Below are 16,481 nucleotides of genomic sequence, written 5' to 3'. Positions count from 1 at the left end.
TTTTTTTTTTTTTTAAGATGGGTGATCCTTGAGATCCGTGAACCCACATGAAGATGTATAACCCCAATATACTTACCTTTCCCGTAGTTGAAATACATGAGATTAAATTCATATGTTTGGTACATGCATATACTTGAAGATAGTATCGGTACTTCATCAAAAGTACTTAGAAATAATTGTTGGGCTGCTTGGCTTTAAACCCCTCCTGGCTTCGAACCCCTCCTGGCTTCAACATTGAAAAATTTGCACGAGTATTTCCTGTGAGGATCTTACTGATGGAGACTAAAATAAAATTGATCATGACACACAATAATCATTGATCAAGGTATTTCTCACTTAAACTCCATCCCATGCAAACCAATGGCCCATGTATTGGCTTTAGAAGCCCACATATTCAGGCCCACTGCTTTTTTTATAAGTAACCAAAAGACTCAAGCCCATTAAATATTTTTTTGGGCCTAGAATCATTACACCCAAAGTTAATTATGTGAGAAGCATAGGATCATATCTTCTTGTCATAATCTTCAGCACTTGAACAAAACTTAAATTGGGGAATTTAACTTCTTCAAGAAAAGCTTTCTGTTGTGGTTCAAAGGCATGTAAATCATCCGGTAACGGCTTAGAGATCCAAAAATTTCAGCTCTCAAAAGAAAAAATTAACATTGGGGGTTAGATTAGATGGTGAAATCAAGTTTTTCACCTTCAAGAAATTCCAATGGTTGGATTGGAGTGGCAATTGTTTATGGTGGTTGAATCATAGTTTTTTTGTTTTTGTTGAGGAAATGATAATCAATGGCTGAATCAAAATCTTGAGAATGGATTTGAATTGAAGGATCGAAGGATTTGGTCAATCCTCAAACGTTTGTGTTTGAGTCAACTAACTAGAATTTTGGGATGATTTCAAGAGCTCCTGTGGGTTGCATCTGAGTCACCTCAGATTTAATTGGGCCGAGTTAAATGGGTAACAATGGACCCGATTTGTTGATTGTTGGCTCAAAAGGAGTGGGTCATGCATTCGGATACCACAAGGTGAGTTCAACAACTTTAATAAGAATTAGCAACTTATTTGGTGTGAGGCTAGTCTTACTCATGAAACTCATTTTTTTTAATCTCTTTCAATCCGTCTCCAAACACCTACAGCGTGTTCAAGAAGGACTCTTTCTTCAACAAACTGATCCAATCGGTTCGATGAAGCTCTTTCAATCCATCTCAAACACCAACAATCGAATCTAAGAAGGACTCTCCTCCTATAAATAGAACACATGACTGCTGCTGTTAATAGCTGATTTTTGAAGGGAAGTTGCACCAACATATTGGTTTTTGGAGTGCTACATGCCTGCTGTTAATATCTGATTCTTGAAGGGATGTTGCAGCAACACATTGGTTCTTGGAATGCTACATGCCTACAAGTACCCTTCTCTCCTTCTCCTTCTTCTTCTTTCAATATATATATATATATATATATATATATATATATTTTGTGCATAAACAGGGCCTGCGACCTCTACCCACAAAACGAACCATTGTTGGGTTCGTTTGAATCTGATCCAGGAAGGGAGAGATTAAGAAAACATTCGTGGATCATTAGTTGAGTACGAAGTTTCAATGATGAAGATAAGATCGAAACTGGGTTCCTTTAAAAAAAAATTTTGGTTGCCAAAACAGGGGCGTATGACTTGATCTTGCGTTCTACCCTATGGTGCTGCTGCTGTGGAGGTAAACTTCTCTCCTTCTCTTTTTCATCTTGCTGTCCAAACTCAGAACATGCTCAACAGGTATATCTTCTCTCCTCTTCGTCTGCTACTAAGGCAACATTGTTGCAAGGATAAACGTAAGTAGACAGGTAACCTTCTTATCTTTTTTTTTTTTTTTTTTTTTTTTTAAACTTTCCACCACGTTTTCTTTTAGTCGTTGAAACGGACAATATGTTAGCCAAAGCAGACTAGCTTGGTAAAACAGGGAACTATTATTCATCTGAATAGCTATATTTGAAGCTCAAGTGAAAACTGTGGAGCCAAGCCAAGCCATGTCTTGCCTTCTTCCAACATAGTAGGAGCTGCAGCAGAGTTGCTTAGTTGGTATGGTACTCTTGCACCAATCCTATCTTTTCTCTTTGCCATGAACCGATGAAGAGAAGCTTTTCTTGCAATTGGAAGATCTGAAACATTAACTTCAAGAGGCCTTTGAAGATGACTCTCTTGGGTTGAATTGATTCTAAAATCAAAAACCAAATTCGTACCCGAGGCAGCAACATTACTAGAATTGAGTTGTTCAGTTTCAGAAGTCGAAGTGAAGCTGCTTCTACTGCTTGCAAAGAGCATTATTTCTTGTGCCTTCTTTGCTGCAAAGTTGTTGAACACAAGTACTTTTCTAGCATACAATATCGTCACTTGGGTGGATTTTGGATCCATTTCATATCTGAAATTAGCCTTCTTTGGAACGTCTTCCACAGAGATGGATTGATCAAAATTGGAATTTTAAGGAAACAAATCCATGGCCTTCAAGACCGCAGCATTTCGGTCTGATACTTGTCCTGCTCTTTCTGTGTTCAGTGTCTGTTTTGACTGAGGTGCCACACCTCTCTTCTTTAATATTGCAGCATCTTCAGTAGCACTAGTTCATGGATGCAAATCAAGATGGCATTGAGGGTGGAGCAAAAGTAGAGAAGATTGCAATGCTCAATCGTAATCATCATCATTCGACAATTATTAATTGAGTGATGGTAACGAGCAAAAAGAATGAAAAGAGGTTCCAAGCAGTTGAAGCTGATGCAGCCATAATGCTCTTCTTCTTATTCACCTTTCCACTTTTTTTTTATAACTAAAATAAAGGCTATGTATGTCCCCACACAGCCACACGTACTCATGCTCACACACTCTCACACACAACACTCTCTTTATTCTCAACTATATTTTTTTTTTTACAGTGAGTTTATTGAACACTTGTCAAGTGATCCATTCATGATGTAGACAACTCTTCACAGTTGGGCGATCCTTTACAAGTACCCACTTTATCTGATTTATCAATGGCATCACGAAGAAGCTCAGGTTGTAGTGCTTGAGCGGTGATACCATCACCCATGCTCGACTTCTTCTTGGAAGCATACCTATTAGATAGCATACCAGACTCTATGTAAACATCCTCACCCTCACAGGGAACCTTCTTAAAGACCATTGTGTAAGGAGGCGCAACATCATGCTTATCAACCTGAAGACTCAAACACATAGGCTCTCCACATTGTGCATCAGTAGCACAACCATCTCCAGTCTTCTCACCAACATCAAATGGGGACGCCTCATTGATGCATTCCTAGGACAATTGTTTGCTAGGAATACGATTTGCTTCAAGACAAGAATGATCAATGCATGCATTCTTACTTAAAACTTGGTAAGAAGATCGAATTTCACCATTCTCCTTAGCATCAAAGCTTACACGTTGGGCAATAGTTTCATCTAGAACAGCACAAGCATTCACCAATATTAGAGGCTCCGAAGTATCTTCAACAGCAGCAGAAATAATAGCTCCCGCATCGGAGCTGGATATTTCTTGATTATGGAATAATTTTGTTTCTTTTGACAGGTTTGGAGGATTATCAATCTCCAAAGAAGGATATATATATATATATATATATATATATATATATATATATATATATATATATTTTTTTTTTTTTTTTTTTTTTTTTTTTTTGACGATGGAAGCTTCTCTAGGGGTTGTGCATGCAAATCAGATTGGCATTCATAGAGTTGTAGTGAATGGTGATAAAATTGGTGATCAACAACACAAACTATTGGTATCGATTGTGATGCAAGGAGATTACCAACTTTGATCTTGACAACTAATAGTTTCAGTCTTCTTTATCGCATCTCAACAACTAACACCTTCGATTCTTGTTATTGCTTCTCGACATCTTAAAGCTTAACTCTTTATTATTGCTAAAGGGTAATCTCTCAAACTTACATTTTTTTTTCTTTAAACCCTTTTGTTCTTGTATACAATGATTTGCAACAGGGTGCATTGATCAAGAAATTAGGAAGCCACGCTCGTCCATTAATTTTTATAATGACTATATTTGTCAATCATGTGTGAGGCGAACATTGTTGACTTGTCAAAAGAGTTGCGTGATGAGAGATGTACCCGTAGAAGAACCATGCGACGAACTCTTTGTCCAGCTAGTTGGCCAATTTCTAGCATAACTGTTCATCAGTCGTGCTTAGGAGGTGACAACGTCAACTGACTGACAAACGTCAATTGGCTAGAAAAATCACTTGAAGCAGGATTTGTTTAGGCAGAAGAACCATGCGACGATCTATTTGTCCAGCTAGTTGGCCAAGCTCTAAAGCAGTCGTTTATCATTAGTGCTTAAGAGTGGACAATGTCAACTAGCTGACAAACATCAATTGACTTGTAGATTCACGAGACTCAAAATTCGTATACGTCGAAGATCCATGCGACGACCTATTTGTCCAGCTAGTTGGCTAATCTCAAAGCAGCTATTCATCAGTAGTGCTTAAGAGTGGACAACGTCAACTGGCTGACAAACGTCAATTGGCTTGAAGAATCACTTGAAGTAAGATTTATTCAAACAGAAGAACCATGCGACGAGCTATTTGTCCAACTGGTTGGCTAATCTCTAAAGTAACTGCTCATCAATAATGCTTAACAGTGGCCAATGTCAATCGGTTGACAAACGTCAATTGGCTAAAGAATCACTTGATGCGAGATTTGTTCATACAGAAGAACCATGCGACGAGCTATTTGTCCAACTAGTTGACTAACCTCTAAAGCAACTGTTTATCAGTAACGCTTAGGAGTGGATAATGTCAATTGGCTGACAAACGTCAACTAGCTAGTCGGATCGCAACGTCAATTGGTTGACAAACGTCAACTGATTAGAAAAAATCATGCGACGAACCATTTGTCTAGCCGGTTGGCTAATCTTTAAAACCAGAGCATTATTGAGCATGATTTATTTTTAGATTAATGTGGTTGAACCTGAAGTAATTTTACAGGATGCCTACGTACCCAAAATGGGATCAAACCATAACGTAGTTCAAATGGATAATGCTCTAAGTTTTGCCTAGACCGCCCTATCGGGTTTTCAATCTAGCGAGCTCAAATTTTTTTTTTTTTTTTTTTTGACTTTGGACCGTTCACAGTTTTAACTCATGCGGGTTAGGAGTATCATGTAGTTTAAACTCGTACGATAATGAGCATTGCTAAACAGTTTACGCTCGTGCCGAGGAGCATTATCAAACAGTTTAGGCTCGTGCTGGGGAGCATTGTCAAACAGTTTAGGCTTGTGCTGGGGAGCATGATTCTTTCAAGCATAATATCGTTTGAGAAATTTCCTGTTGATTGGACCAAGACGTAATCCTTCTGGTGTTACAAGAAGATATGCACCATTAGTGTATACTTCTTTCACTACATGAGGCCCATCCCATTTCGGATCAAACTTCTTTCCAGAACGGTGTGAGAGGATGATTGGTCGTTGTACAGCGAGACCTAAATCGTCAACTTGAAAAGAACGTGGTCGAACTTTCTTATTGAATGTACGTGACAGCCGGGCTTGGTAACATTCTAGCCGTTGTTGTGCTTCTAATCTCTTTTCATCTAATGCTTCAAGTTCAGCCAGACGTAACTTAGCATTCTCATCCCAGGTCAAACCTTCTTGAATCGCAATCCTTAGGGAAGGTATCTGTCGTTCCAATGGGAGAACAGCTTCAACTCCATAAACCAATGAGTAAGGTGTGGCTTGTGTGGAGGTGCGGTATGAGGTTCTGTATGCCCATAGTGCTTCTCCAATTCGTTCATGCCAATCTTTTTTCGATTTTGAAACAACCTTCTCAAGAAGCTTGCAGAGAGTTTTGTTGAAGGCTTCGGCGAGTCCATTTGCTGCAGCGTTGTACATTGTAGAACATCTCTGCTTAATGTTGAATTTCATGCAGAATTGATCCATTAGCGTATTGCTAAAAGATTTCCCATTATCTGTCATGATATATCGTGGAATGCCGTAACGGAAGACGATATTACTTTTGATGAAGTCAACTACCGTTTCTTTCTTGACCTCTCGAAGGGGAACTGCTTCTGCCCATTTAGAAAAGTAATCTGTTGCGGCGAGGATATAGAGATGTTGCCTTGAAGATTTTGGGAGTGGTCCAACGACATCAAGTCCCCACCCGTCAAAGGGCCAAGATGCGATTGTAGGATGCAATGGCTCTGGTGGTTGACGAATGTAATCTCCATGAAATTGACAAGCTTTACACCTCTTTGCATGGTTTAGAGAATCTTTCACCATAGTAGGCCAGTAAAATCCCATCCTCTTCACACTGTGATGGAGTTTTGGCCCTGACTGATGTGAACCGCATACTCCAGAGTGTGCTTCTTCTAAAGCATCTCGGATTTCATCATCTCCGAGACATCTCATTAAGATATCGTCGAAAGAGCGACGATATAACTTATCATTGAAATATAAAAATCGAGGCGCCCTACGACGTATTTCGATTTTATGCTTTAGGTCGTCTGGCAGCTTCCCATGCTGTAGATAGTCGATAAGTGGCTGTCTCCAATCTTTGACTTCGGCTATTTCAACAACGTTTGCTTCGTAAGACTCACAATTTTCATCTATCAAAGGAGGTAATACCCACCGATGGCAGATAGGGATACTCATTGTCTCTCCTTCTGGCATAGCCAAACTTGCAGCAAGACTAGCTAAAGCGTCAGCCTGCTTGTTTTCAGCTCTTGGTATATGCCTAATGATGACGTCTTCGAATTGTCTTACCAGTTGTATAGCATAGCAGTGATAAGGCACTAACTCATGCTTTCGAACGTCATACTCTGTCGAAAGTTGGTTAATGACGAGTTGTGAGTCCCCATACACGTAGAGTTGGTGTAACTTCATCTCTAGCCTGAGTTCTAAACTAATGATCAGAGATTGGTATTCTGCAACATTGTTTGAACATAACATCGTCAAGACAAACGAGAATGGCAATACTTCATTTTGTGGGGTGATAAAAATTACACCTGCCCCCGCTCCATCTCTTCTAGCTGCGCCATCAAAGAACATTCTCCAAGCTGGAAGCACATCAATAGAGAATACTTCTTCGTCGGGCAAGTCGTGAGACAATTCCCATTCAGCTAGAATAGGATGATCAGCAAGAAAATCGGCTAACGCCTGCCCTTTTATAGTCTTTTGAGGGATGTAAATAATTTCAAATTCTGATAAGAGAAGGGCCCATTTAGCTAGTCTTCCCGACAAGACTGGCCTTGTCATATGTACTTGAGTGGATCAGCTCGCGCAGTGAGTCGGATTGTGTGCGACAACATGTAGTGCCGGAGTTTCTTTGTGGCAAAGATGAGCGCTAAACATGTCTTCTCGATGGGTGAATAGTTTACTTCTGCTCCAACAAGAGTTCGACTCAAGTAGTAGAGTGCACCTTCTTTTCCTTCATCATTTTCTTGAGCCAACAATGCTCCTAGTGACGTTTCTTGTGCACTAATATAGAGAATCAGTGGCCTTTCAGGAATTGGTGCAGAAAGAACGGAAGGCTTGAGAAGATACTCCTTGATGCTTTTCAGAGCATTCTCACAAGCTTCATCCCATTCAAATGATGTATCTTTCTTCATCAATCGACTGAAGGGATGACAACGCCCAGCTAAGTTTGAGATGAACCTACGAATGTAGGCAAGTCGACCTTGTAAACTTTTGAGTTCATGAATGTTCTTTGGTGCCGACATTTTTTGAATGGCTTCAATTTTATTTCGGTCGATTTCAATACCTCGATGCCGAACCACGAATCCCAAAAATTTGTCCGAGGTAACTCCAAAAACACATTTTAATGGATTCATCTTGAGTTGATACCGTCGCAATCTGTCGAAGGTATCACGTAGATGTTGTAAGTGATCTTCCCTTTTTTTTTGGACTTTACCACTAGGTCGTCAACATAACATTCGACTCTATCATGTAGCATGTCATCAAAGATCTTTTGCATAGCTCGCTGGTAAGTGGCACCAGTATTCTTAAGTCCAAAAGGCATAACTTTGTAACAATATATACCTTTTGGGGTACGAAAGGCTGTAAGCTCCTCGTCTTTTGGCGACATTCGAATTTGATTGTAACCAGAAGATCCATCCATGAAAGACAAGGCTTCGTGTCCTGTAGTCGCATCAACCATAAGTTCTATGATTGGAAGCGGAAAATCGTCTTTTGGACATGCATTATTCAAGTTGCGAAAATCGACACATACTCGAATTTGTCCATTCTTCTTTCTTACCGGAACTATGTTGGAAATCCAGGTTGGATATTTTACTTCTCGGATGAAGCTAGCTTCTATCAACTTGTTGACCTCTGTCTCAATTTGTGGTATCAACTCTGGTCGAAAACGACGTTGTGCCTGTTTTATTGGGCGAACTCCGTGTTTAACTGCGAGCTGATGAACAGCGATCTTCGATCAAGTCCTGGCATTTCTTTGTAAGTCCAAGCAAATACATCTCTATACTCTTGTAGCAACTTGAGGTACTCAGATTCTTCATGCTGGTTTAGAAGAGTACTGACGAACGTGGGTCGCGGCTCTTCAATTGTCTCAAGATTTATTTCTTTTAGGTCGTCGACAGTGGCCTGTCCGCCTTCTTCAAAAACCGGTGGAGCACTTTCGAGTTCTTCATCTGACGAAGTAGAATTTTCTTCAGGGAATTCCTCAATGGTAATATGATTTACAGAAACAACATCTTCAGAATTGTTTGTTCCAACAGCTGAAGTTTGGTTGTTACCCGTTTGGTTTGTGAGGATGATGGTGCGTCGCTTCACAATCAATGCATCTGATATCGAGACTTCTAAAGCTGCTTGTCGTTTCATGCGAGATGGAATAGCGCTATGCAAGCCACTACTATCTTTATGCTCCATGTTTATTCATTTGCTTCGGTTGATGTCGTGATTCTCTTCGTATTTTTACTCCAACCTTTTGACCAAGTCTAGATAGAGCAGACGCACGAGATTTATGAATTTTTACATCATGACGATCATCTAAAGCACCCAATCGATCAAATACCGACGTGGTCGAGATGTGGCCACCAATTCGATCAAAGACCGATATCGTGAAATTGGTGTTTCTTCTACAGACTCATCGATGACCTCTACTGTAGTATGTTGTGAAGAAGTCGTCTTCATCTTAGAAATTTTGATTGGAGCCTCTGACGTATAACCTAGTCCCGCTCGTGTGAATGAAACTTTTTCTCCAGCTCGAACGAGTTTGACTTGTGTTGCAGTTAAACCATGAATTTGATCAGTTGGTAGTAGTTCACCCAATTGTACGGGTTCACCTTTTTCGTAATCAGCAATCTTGAATAGCTTTGAAGTTTTAGGACCGAACCAACTTTTGGACTCTACTTTTGCAAGGTTGTCTTCATGGTTCTTCGCAATTGACGTAGTTGGGACAACGTTTTCCACGGGTGTCCTTACTATGTAAGATTTTTGGAGAGGTGTAACCGGAAAGGTTAACTCTTCTTTCAACGTCTCCAATTCGATTTTAGAGACAGAAGGTTTGGTCTTTGAAGAAATCTCTTCGAAAGGTGATTGTCCCGGCTTCCGTCTCGATTGCGGCACGTAACGAAGCATTGGGGTTGGCAACACAATTGTGGATGACGCGTCTACCATTGATTGACTCACCTTGACCTGTTGAGTTTCTAGTTCTTGTTTCTTACTACGTTCTTTCTGAAGTGGAAGACCAGGAAAAATTTCCTCGGCATCCTTCATAGTATGCTTTCCTTTGTCGATTTTTTGCTTACTAGAAGGAGGTACCGAAACTGGAAGTGCTTCTTGAATGACATCCCCTCCAACATAAAATTTCGCATCTGCAAAATACGTTTCTGCCTTGTCAAACGGTTGATCTTCGGCTATTACACGTTTCTGCACACCATCTTGGTAATACTTGAAGCATTGATGTAACGTGGATGGTACTACCCCAGTTTCATGCAGCCACGGTCGGCCGAGAAGCAAGTGATATGAAGTTTTACAATCAATCACGTGGAAGAGCGCTGTGGACTCCAACTCTACGATAGAAAGCTTGACTCTTATCATGCCAATCGCTCTTTGACCTCCTAAGTTGAAACCTTGAATCATCAACTTACTGCGAGCAAGTTGATCCGATGAAATGCCAACTTGTTTCATAGTACGAATTGGCATGATGTTGACCGCAGAACCACAATCCAAGAGGATTCTTTGAATTTTAGTTTCCCTCACATAACCTGTAACATAAAGAGGCCTATTGTGAGGTCGAGACCCTAATTGGAGATCCTCATCAGTAAAGGTGATTGTGGCCATACACATACTGTCTTGTTGTGGATTTATGTCAGGTTGAACTTCCTTTTTTGAATCAGTCGAGCTTTGCTTTGAAGTAAGCTGAACTTTTTGGAATTCACTGGACAAATCCAAGTCGACTTGCGAGTCTTCTATTTCCGAAGTGCTATTGTCTTTGTCAAGTCTTTGATCTCCATTACTAGAAGTAGTAGGATGTTCTTCGGACCTATCACCGACATCATCTTCTAGCACTTCTGCTTCTACTTGATGACATGAAACCATGCAGACTTCCTTTAAGAGCTTCTTGGGTAAGAATTCTAGAAGTGTGACTGGCACACGAGGAGGTTGCTGAAGGATGTCTTCGGGGTCTACAGGCGGAACTCGGAAAGCCTTCTTCTTTGTTGCTTTCTTTCGTTTCTTTGACCCTGTACTTGGTTTTGACTTTCTTTTATTTCTCTTTGGCTTTGGAGTAGAAAGAGTTGGCACGTATGTAGGACGTCTTTTTCGACGAGTGACGACCGTCCACCCTTCGTCGTCAACTGAAATAGATTGTGAGATACTCGACTTTGAATTTGAAGTCGGGTGAGATTGTGGTCCTTGTTGAAGTGAAGTAGGAAATGTGATGATTTTTCTTTGATTTGGCCTTGCCCCCAACGTGGGATGGGCCTTTTCAACATTGGAATGTACGGATATGAGTTGTGATGGTTGAGGTAGAACTTTTGGGATTTGTGAAGATGAAATCTGCGTTGCATACTGACTTACCAAGAATATTGGATCAAAAGATCCAAATGTGACAGACGTCATGTTGGAAGTAGCAACATTTTCGGCACAGTCAAGTTCAATTTTCCCTTGACGTGCCAAATCCATGATTTTCTCCTTGAAGACGAAACATTTTTCAATTGGGTGACTAATCACCCTGTGATAACGACAATACCTCGGATCATTGTCGCGACCTGCTTCTTCGGGTCGTTTGGGTATTGGAAGTTCGATGAGCTTTAACTTCAGTAGCTCTTCGAACATGCCCAAGACATCAGCATCGGGAAAAGGGTATTCTTTTGCCTCAAGCTCTTTGAGAGTTTTCCAGGCTTTTCCTTTTTCTTGTGTTGAATCAGCTCGTGGCTGATCTTCTCTTTTTTACCTGTGATTTTGACAGGTTTGCTGGTAGTGGTGGATAAGACTTCCTTAGTTTTGAAGGACTTGCCATCCTTCTTTTCTTGCCTTCGAGGCTCGCTTGGTCGTGGAGTCTGGTGCACAGCTATACTCTGCTCCATGTCGTGGGCTCGAGTAGCAAGCTCTTCGAAAGTGTGTGGCTTGATTCCTTTCAAGATATAAAGGAGTTGCCAGTGCATCCCTTGAACACACATCTCGATAGCAGAAGATTGGGAGAGTCGATCCATGCAGTTGAGGGAAAGATTTCTCCATCGCTCTATGTACTCGATGACTGGTTCATCTTTTCTTTGTTTGACGGCAGCGAGTTCCACCATACTTACTGTTCTTCTAGTGCTGTAGAAGCGGCCGAGGAACACTCTTTCAAGTTGATCCCAACTATCTATTGAGTTGGGTTCCAAGTCAGTGTACCAATCGAATGCATTGCCTCGGAGAGAACGAACGAATTGTTTCACCATGAAATCACCGAATGTACCGGCGTTGTTGCAAGTTTCGATGAAGTGGGCAATATGCTGCTTTGGATTGCCTTTTCCTTCGAACTGTTGGAATTTCGGTGGTTGATATCCTGCCGGAAGACGCATTTGTTCGATGCGTTGAGTGTAGGGTTTGGAGTAAACCAATGAGGATTGTGGCATACCCCCATACTGAGCACGAATGGTGTCAGTAATCATTGCTTGCAGTTGTTGGACAGAAAGCGAGGCAACAGACCCTTGTGGTGGATCTCGAGTAGCTTTTCGTGAACCAGAATAATCTGCCCGTTGTTCCTCTTCATGCGGAGCCATGTATGCTTCAGGGGTGAATCCTGGAGGATGGGAAGGTCCGGCACTCGATTCATTCTCCTTGTCTTTATGCTCCAAACGGTTGGCGAGAGTTGCAATTTGAATGTCTTTGTCTTCCATTGCTTTTGTTAATTTGTTGATGGTGTCTGCCATTTGGGCAACTTGTTCCTCCATTGTTAACGCTCCAGCTGTCATCACTGCTCTGATGGATGTGTGAGTTTGTGACGGAGAAGTGATCGATAAAGATCTAGACGATCCCTCGCTTGACTTCGAATCAGATCCAGAATCTGACGAGTCGTCTTCTACCACGTCCGCCCACGATTCTTTCGTGGTAAGTGCCGTTTTTGTGACACGTTTCTTGGAGTGATGCTGGAGAGGCTCCATTAGCTTGATTCCACCAGTCTTTGTCTTTGTTCGTGTCACATGATGATCGTGACTAGTAACCTGATCAGATTCAAGATTGGAAGAAAGGATTTTCTTACCTTTCTCAGTAGCAGCAGATGCGATAGCGTTGACGTTGCGAGATGCCATCGATGCTTTAGATGATGTTCTTGCAGTTGACTGAAAGATGAGAGGTTGAGATGGTCCCACCGGGCGTGCCAGAAATTTGTCGACAATAAATTTCAACGGATCTACCTCGAGATTCGTGAAATATGATCGCAAATGATTTTGTTGATTTTTGATGAAAAGTAGATACAGATATCAATGTTTCCTCTGATTAACAGTCAAATACCAAATAGTGATGATGTATGTAGCTTTTCTTCTCTCCGGCTTCGCGCTTTATCGGCTGAGAAGGTTGCTTGGACGGTGGCTTTGCTTTGTGATTGATCTTCTGTAGAGGCTTCTGTATATTTTCTTCTCTCCGGGCTTCGCGCTTTATCGGCTGAGAAAGTTTTCTTGGCTTCCGGAGAATAGCTTTATGCTTGATCTTCTCTTTAGTCGGAGTCCGGATCTCTGAAGAACTTTTGCTTTGTCTCTGGAGGAGGGCTTGAGAGCTTCTTCTTCTCTAGAGGGAAAGCTTCTGTCTTCTGAGAGAAAGTGATCCAGATCCCCCCTCAATGAGAGAGGCTCTTGTATTTATAGACTTAAAGGTAATTTAACTTTCCAATTATACCCCAACTTAAAGAGGTTTAACTGATTTATTTAAAAGGCTAAATTTGTCCAAATCCAATTTTATGGATTATTATTGGGCCGAACTCATTTGTTTGGGTGTAAGGCCCAATGCTTAATATGTGGATCACTTGAATTTGCTTAGGTCACGAACTTTATCTGCGAAAGTCCAAAACCCAGGTTTGTAAGAGGCACGTTCCCATTTAATGGACTCAATTTGGATTTGAGGCCCATTATAAAATTAGGGATTTTAACTTATACAATTTGTAAAGGCCTCCTCAAAATTTTGGTGCCTACAGTTGGTTATCTGGTACAGAAAAAATTGCTATAGATGAGAGATTATAAAGAGAGGGAGGAATGGTACCAGAAAAAAAATTTGGACCAAGACCAAGAGCAATTAGATTTTTAAGTTGACCTAGGGAATCTGGAATACTTCCTTGTAGAGAATTTAATGCTAGAGAAAGATACATGATTGATGAAAGATTCCCAAATGAAGTTGGGATCCCTCCTGATAGATTGTTGTTATTAAGAGCCAATAAACTGAGCTTTGACAGAGACCCAATCTCAGTCGGTAGATTCCCGACAAATTTGTTGTAAATTAGAAAGAGTTCTTTGAGGTTTGAGCATTGCGACAGATTGACTGGAATTTCCCCTCCGAAGGAATTGTAGCCCATTCTGAATATTTCAAGTCTGAACAAGCGGCCAACTTCTTGGGGAATTGCACCTTGGAAGCTGTTGTTGTTGAGATTTATAGTATGTAGGAAAGAGAGGTTTCCAATATAGGGAGACAGGTGGCCTACCAACCCTCGTGTTCGTAGGTCCAATGTTACCACCCTTTGATGTCGACGACTGCATACAATACCTGTCCACTCGCAGAAATGGAGTGAATCATTCCACGAGCTCATAATTTGGTGAGGATCATGAATGAGATCCTTGAAGGCAAGCAAGGCGAGTCGATCAGTTTCATTCCCTAAGGTGCTCGATTTGGCCAATCCTATTGGTAAACCAATGCACAAGAAAATGAGGGAATGTAGAAGAAAGAAATGAAGTACACTCATCATGGCCAACAATGTAATTAAGCTCTCCAGTGAGTGGTTTGCGTGGTTATCTTTGTGAGTGAACTATATATAGAAAAAAGAGGTGAATAGTGAGGCTAGCAAGGATAACGCTGATGGACGGTTATCAAAATGCCACGTAAGGACATAGAAAACCTACATAAATATAGCATTGGTAACACTTTCGTGCATCACTTGATGTGATGTTATTGGGAATGGTTTGAATTTTTTTTTTCACGTTCTGTCTGCCCACACATTAATAATTAATTTAACATTAAAATAAATATATTTTTACAAAGTTAAAATAATTAAAAAAATATATACGTCAAGGATGAACAAAGATTTGTTGTCTTGAATGTTATGTGCTTAGCCGATAAACCAATGGTAACCGTCTCATGTATTGAAAAAACAAATAAAAGCTAAGCACTTACACCATTAAAAAATTTCCTCCTGTAATTTTCTCTTCACCAAGCTATAACCCTTGTTTTTTCAATACATGTCAAATCACATACACCATTGGTTCATCAACTTAACACATAAAATTCAAAATAACAAATCTCTATTCCTCAAGGGTGATAAAAAATGTGGTCCAACGTGACATTGACATACCTATACACCCATCAAGATAATTTTTAATGACTACTAAGGGACAAAATAAATAAATATTGGTCAAAAATCAAGGTCATGACAATAAACTTGTCAAATATTTTAAAATGCAAAGTTATATTTATTTATTGAAAAACATTAAAAATAACAGATAACTTTAACCCTTAGGGGGTAGTTCAATGGCAATCTTGGATCCAATAAACGGTGAGAGTCCATAGGTTGTGAGTTTGATACCAAGTATGAAAAGTATTTCCTTTGGACCACATGCGAGGGCACACCCTCACTTACCCAGTACGTGTGATGTGCGGGCCTTGCATGTGCTTGGGGTAGGGACCCATATACCTTGGCTCCGACCCTGGTTCTTTCAGTCCCCCTAGTCAAACTCGAACATAAGTTCGAACACCACCATCATAAATAAAATTTCTAACACGACTTGGTGTATTTTTTAATTGATGGGTCAAGTTTGTTATGACTCCACAAGTTGGTTCAAAAAATATTTTAAGGCCAAAACAACCTGAATTTCAGGATTGAGTCAACCTTGATTCACGACGCAACTCAAAAAGTTCTAAAACATAAGATTATGAGTTTATTTAAACTAACCAACAAAAACATATTTTGAAGGGTTGATGTTCTCCATCAAATTGACAGTGGAGGTGCTAAGAATTCTCAAGAAAATAAATTGAAAACAAATTAAGAAGATTTTATTTTCTTTGTCGTATATCAACCGTTTGTTTGCTAGAGATCTAGCCTCACTCGTAGATTGAAGGTTAAAATGTCTACATTGAAATTATTATAATTTTTTTTACTATTTTAATAATTATTGATTTTTTATATTAATATGTGATTTTTACCATCTTCACCATTAAATTATAAATAATATAAAAATAATAATGATGCAAATGAGAACACATTGATTTGATATTTTTATTACTTAAGAAATCATAATTCAGACTCATAATTGTCATCTTTTTATTTTATATTTTGAATAGTACGTGCAAACCATTTGAACAAGTCTTGAGCTAATAGTACGTGCAAACCATTTGAACAAGTCTTGAGCTAAAATGCCGTAGTTGATTGGGATAAGATTAGACATCACTTTCATGCATCACTTGATGTGATGTTATTTGGAATAGTTTGAGTTTTTTTTTTAACGTTGTGTCTGCCCACACATTAATAATTAATTTAATATGATAATAAATATATTTTTATAAGATTAAAATAATTAAAAAATATATACGTCAAGGATGAACAAAGATTTGTTGTCTTGAATGTTATGTGCTTAGCGGATGATCCAATGGTAACTGTCTCATGTATTGAAAAAACAATAAAAGCTAAGCACTACACTGTTAAAAAACTTCCTCCTGTAATTTTCTCTTCACCAACCTATAATCCTTGTTTTTTCAATACATGTCAAGTCATATACACCATTGGTTCATCAACTTAGCACATAAAATTCAAAACAACAACTCT

At 39.8% G+C, this 16,481-nt stretch overlaps 2 long non-coding RNA genes across 4 annotated transcripts in view; both read left to right on the top strand.

Annotated features, from left to right (window-relative positions):
* LOC147384043 (uncharacterized) overlaps positions 1-16,481 on the top strand; it is a 134,241-nt gene that overhangs the window by 54,975 nt on the left and 62,785 nt on the right. The window lies entirely within an intron of this gene.
* Positions 363-2,941, top strand: LOC147384046 (uncharacterized). Its single transcript, XR_015172686.1, has 3 exons — positions 363-1,029; positions 1,141-1,409; positions 1,493-2,941. It is a non-coding gene; the product is annotated as an uncharacterized LOC147384046 (long non-coding RNA).

The sequence above is a fragment of the Akebia trifoliata genome, chromosome 15 (assembly GCF_017979445.1).
Source record: "Akebia trifoliata isolate Shusen 1 chromosome 15, ASM1797944v1, whole genome shotgun sequence".
In the NCBI taxonomy this organism is placed as follows: domain Eukaryota; kingdom Viridiplantae; phylum Streptophyta; class Magnoliopsida; order Ranunculales; family Lardizabalaceae; genus Akebia; species Akebia trifoliata.
The sequence above is the reverse complement of the archived record's forward strand: the minus strand, read 5'-3'. Positions and strand labels throughout refer to the sequence as shown.